This window comes from Syngnathus floridae, unplaced genomic scaffold, assembly GCF_059516105.1.
Source record: "Syngnathus floridae isolate MCC-2025c unplaced genomic scaffold, RoL_Sflo_1.0 HiC_scaffold_41, whole genome shotgun sequence".
Taxonomy (NCBI): domain Eukaryota; kingdom Metazoa; phylum Chordata; class Actinopteri; order Syngnathiformes; family Syngnathidae; genus Syngnathus; species Syngnathus floridae.
Window position 1 is genome coordinate 5566 of NW_028284070.1, and position 5341 is coordinate 10906.

The window sequence follows — 5341 nt, forward strand, 5'->3', positions numbered from 1 at the left end:
GGCTTCCCGACAGGTGTGACGCCAAGCGACTCCGCCCAGCGCCTTTCTTTCCGTCACCTTTTCGGCCAACTGCTGATTGCTCTGACGCAGCAGCTGCTTCTCCTCCACCCACTTGACATTCTAGAAGAGACAAACGCGTGGACAGCTTTGGAATGTTGTGTCATTTTCATCCACAAATTCTTTGGTTGACTGGAAAATGACATTTGCTTTTCTCCGCATTTTCCCAGCCACGTTCGGGGGGGGGGGGGGGGGGGGTGGTTGGTCCAGTAATGCCAGACGGATGAGTGACTGAAGAATGTAGCTATTTTGTCTGAGAAAAAGGTGTGCTCATTGATGAGCTTACCTGTCCTTGTTGCTTCAGCGCTGACTCCAGATCTGCTACTCTGCTTTGATAGTGACCCATTTCTACCATCAGCTTTTCTCTGGTCTGAAAGGAGGAGGAGGGAGGCTCCTCCTCCTCCTTTCAGACCAGAGAACACCCGAGGCTGGGTGAGAACGGGGAGGCTGCGACCCGGCCGGGGGTTGCGGGAAGGGGCGCCACCTTGATCTCCTTCTCGGCGTCGTAGTCCCCTTTCGCTGGTCTGGGCTAGCAGAGCGTAGGCTCGTTGCAGCGCTTGATATTCTTGCGTCAGCTGGCGGTAGCGAAGCTCCGCCTCTTCATGCACACACCAATGCAACACAGCACTAGTACCAGAATCAGTCAGACCGGCGACAAAGCACCCGCGACGCAAAGACGAGTCCGATTCCAGGCTGAAGAGGAATGTTTGGTGCCAATACGCTGGCAGAAATGGCGGGCTACCTCTTCGGGTTCCGTGTCGGGGGTTCTGTCGGTGTGAAAAGACAAGGACGATCCGTCCGAGTCCACCAACACGTCTTCGTCGTAGCCGTAAAATGTTTCGATGACCTGCGGGCGCGGAAGCAAACATCTCTCTGAACAAACTGAAGCGACACCTCACGATGAATCGACGAGAGGAACGATAGCGAGAAAAAGGCCATTTCATCTTGCGCAACACCAAGCAGCCGCAAACAAACAGACTCACCTTGCAGGACCTCACGCTTTGTTCCTCCTCAGAGATTCTCGACGTCGGTATCGTAGCAGCAAATCTCTCTCCTGTCGACACAAATAATCCGCCTTTGAGATTCTTTGGATGCAAAGGGAACGAACGGCTCCGGCGCAGAAACAAACGCGACTCACAATGACATTTCTGACATGAGCTCCTGTCTCCAGAGCCTGAAAAACACGTCACCGGCGATGATTGGAGGGACGCTCGTCTTTTCCAAAAGTGACAACTACAGGGTGTGTCAGGGTTTTCCAGATTATCTTTATCGTATCATTGTGTTGCTTTGACTTTGACTGCGACCTGTAATAAATAATATTATTTATCCCTTATTTATCCCTATCGCTTATCCCTTCCTACACAAAGTCGTAAAACACCCCTTGCTATGTTTTGACTAGAGGTCAAGGGCTTCCTCTATTCAATCCACTCTTACACCCACCCTGTTTCTCTTAATTAAAATGCTCGTGCAGGAGCCGAGAGTCAGACTTCATTCGTACAACGGATGGACTCTCCACCTGCAGGTGTCCAAAAGAACTTACTTGTCTCCCGTGTGGTTCTTGCAAAATAAGTTGGAGCGAGCGCAACTCTAACAGGGTGCATTTTGCCACTAGCTGCCTACGGACAATGACGTCGCGCTCGCGGCTCATGGTTGACGGGCTGAGCAGCCGGGCAAGTCCGTCGTTTTCAGCGCACAGCGAGTGGCAAAGGCGCTGACAAAACGGGAGCTTTGAGCTGCTGAAAACGGCAAAACAAGTCTAAAGCGTGTTCAAACGCGTGCGCACAATGCTCCTGCTTGAAAGGTCGGAATTTAAGGGGCCAATTTTTTGGATGGCGGCCGCCGGCCAAGCTTTGGACGGAAAAGGTTTCCTGGCGACAGCGAGCGAGCGCGGCGCTGCCGTACGTGCACCGAGTCGCCTGCCTGAAGACCTTGGACAAGTCGTCGATGATGTGCCGCTGCTCCACAACTTGAAGGAACTCCATTTCACCGTCCTGCTGGCCGCAACCGCGGTCCAGGTCATTGAGCGAACTAGGCCTTCTCTGTGGAACACAAATGCAGTGGACTCTGTTGGCACGCCGCCGTTGTCCGCGTCGACTTACCAAGCTTGCCATCTCCTCGTTCTCCTGGGTGACAAAGCGCACTTTGTTTTCAAGGCGACACAGCACCAGCGAGAGTTCTTCATTCTTCCTGCTCAGGCGTTTGTTTTTGTACAGGAGTGGCAGAAACTGGCTTTCTGTTTCTCTCAGTCGCTTTAGCTGCAAGCATGAAGTGCGGGATGTGAAAGACGCACAACACGCGGGCCAGAACGTATCCATTCCTTTTGCATCGGTTTGAACGGAATCGTGGCTTTGGCTCCCAATAAAAGACATCTACCAGGCAACCGACTCGCCGCGCCGCTCAATTAATAAGCAAGCGCAATGGGTGCCTCGCTGGATGGCGCGCATCAAACGTAGCGCAAACCTTCAAGCGTGCCGTCAATAAATTACCAGTTCATTGCGCTCTTCAGAAAGCAGGGCGTTTCGATCCTCCAGTTTCCTGATGACTGCGCTGAGCTCAGCGATTTTCAGATGAAACCGTCGCGTGTCCCGATCCTCCTGAGACTGAAAACGCCCCGCAACACACACACACAAGCACTCGTTCAAAGTTCAAAACTGTTTTTGTGCTACCTTCCTCCAGCAACGAACTAAGTCATGCGTACTGCAAGTGTGTGATGAGGTGGCTTACGCAATGAAGAGGATTGCTAGTAGCGGCGTTGACCCCACTTCCAGGGTAGTTTAGGCCCGCCCTTTGGGAATCCCTCAGGGCAGCGATCTGCTGCTCGGCAGCCTGAGTCTGCAGCTGAAGGCGGTGGACGTGGCCGGCCCCAGGGCTTCATCCAAAACACTAACCGCTCTGTCTTTCAGCTTGATCTCATCCGTCTGGATGTACAAACGGGGAGCGCTCAGGCAGGCGGGCAAACTCATTTGCCAGAATTGTGACAAAAACAAAGAGAGCAACCGGCCAATTTTTTTCTGGAATCGACTAGAACACCTTTGCTGTGACAAAAGCGAAGCGAGCAACCGGACATTTTCTTCTTGTGAAATAGAATAGAATAGAATGCCTTAGGTGTCATTGCACTGCAGGTATACAACGAAATTGGGAACATAGCCACGCACCGCGCATCTGATCAGTCCTACCAGTCGGCGGATCTCCCTCTCGCAGTCTCTCTTGGTTCGGCTCAGCTCCTCCCGATGCTGGTGATGAGCCGATCGGAGCTCGGCCGCTCGGGACTGCCAGGCCTGCTGGGCCGCTGCCAGGGCTTCTTCCGCGCTCCTGGTGGAGGCGACACCGCTCGGTCTCCCGACACCGCCGCGTCTCCTCCACCTCCGCCAGCAAAGCGCCCCCCCTCCTCACCTGAGCAGACATTGCGCCACACCGGGCCGTTGAGACCGCAACGGAGCGCCGCGACGCTTACTGGGGACAAGCTACACAATACGGTAGCGGCCGCATCGAAGCCCGACGTGGCGTGCGGATAGTCAGACACGGATAGAGCGGATCACCTTGTCCATGGAGCCGTCCCTCAGGCTGAGGACCAAGGCATTCAGTCGCTGGATCTCTCCATCTTTGATTTTGATCACTCTCATCAGCTCCATTTCATGCTGCCGCAGTAATGTCTCCCTGGTAATGGCTAACTCTTTCTGCTTCTCCTCATGGAGTTTGCTTTTGAGTTCCGTCATGGCGGCGGTGGCACGGTGGTGCTCCGCCCGCAGGTCCTGACTTCTCTCTCTCTCCAGACAGCTGACCTGACATGACTTAGACTTAGACAAACTTTATTGTCATCTTGTCTGCACATGGTGCATACAAAACGAAATTCCGTTGCATACGTCTTACAACAAAGTAGTGATATTGCAGTTGAATAGAAGTAACATATCCTATGAAAATATATATATATACATATATACTATATATATATATATATATATATATTAAAAATAAGTATAAAGTGCAGCAGTGATAATTATGCAATAGTGCAAGTAGGCAAAACAGTATTCAAGAGTGTGCAGAGGAATGCTAAACCATGTATTAAACTTCTATTTAAAGGGTTTATACAAGTTCAGTAAAGTTGGTAGTGCGAGATAGTGCAAGATAGAGGTCCGTAGTGTCATAAAGTACAGTTCTGTGAATGTGTGATGCAGAGTTCAGTTTAGAGCTCAACAGTTCTAGTGTTCAACAGTCTGATGACAGCAGGGAAAAAGCTGTTGCAGAACCTGGTGGACCTGCAGCGGATGCTGCAAACCTCTTCCCAGAGGGCAGCAGGGAGAACAGTCCATGGTGGGGGTGTGATGGGTCATTGATGATGTTACGGGCACGGGACATGCAGCGCTGAGATGAAATGTCCTGAATGGAGGGAAGAGGAGCCCCTATGATCCTCTCTGCTGTCCTCACCACTCTCCTCACGTTCTTCCAATCGGAGGCGGTGCAGCCTCCACACCACACAGAGAGACAGCTTGTCAGAATGCTCTCTATGGTGCTCCTGTAGAACGTCCTCATGATGGGTGGGGGCAGGTGGGCTCTCCTCATCCTCCGCAGGAAGTACAAGCGCTTCTGTGCCCTCTTGACCAGTGCCGTAGTGTTCATAGTCCAGGTGAGGTCTTCTGTGATGTGGACCCCCAGGAATTTGGTGGTGCTGACCACCTCCACAGCTGAGCTGTTGATGATCAGTGGAGCGTGGTGAGGCTGTTTTTTCCTGAAGTCGACGATGATCTCCTTCATCTTCTCCTCATTCAGGATCAGGCTGTTTTCTCTGCACCAGCCCACCAGCTGCTCCACCTCCTCTCTGTAGTCCAGGTCGTTGTTGTCTCTGATGAGCCCCACCACCATTGTGTCGTCTGCTGACTTCACGATGTGATTGGTGGTGAACCTGAGGACGCAGTCGTGTGTCATCAGGGTGCACAGCAGGGGGCTCAGGACGCAGCCCTGAAGGGAGCCTGTGCTGAGGGTGATGACATCAGAGGTGTTCTGTCCGACCCGGACTGACTGAGGTCTGTTGGTGAGGAAGTCTAGCAGCCAGTTGCGAAGGGGGGTGTTGAAGCCCAGGTGTTCCAATTTTCCTACCAGATGCTGTGGGATGATGGTGTTAAACGCTGAGCTGAAGTCCAGGAACAGCCTCCGCACATGGGTGTTCTTCTCCTCCAGGTGAGCCAGGCTCAGGTGAAGAACGGAGGAGATGGCGTCCTGAGTGGAGCGGTTTTGCCGGTCGGCAAACTGGAACGGGTCAAATAATAGGGGGAGTCTGGAAACGATG

At 52.6% G+C, this 5341-nt stretch overlaps 1 long non-coding RNA gene across 1 annotated transcript; it reads right to left on the reverse strand.

Moving 5' to 3' along the window:
* Positions 1–786: 786 nt before the first annotated feature.
* LOC148378486 (uncharacterized) lies at positions 787–1720 on the reverse strand. Its single transcript, XR_015855850.1, has 3 exons — positions 1196–1720; positions 1041–1111; positions 787–904 (listed from the first exon to the last, which is right to left on the reverse strand). It is a non-coding gene; the product is annotated as an uncharacterized LOC148378486 (long non-coding RNA).
* Positions 1721–5341: the final 3621 nt, after the last annotated feature.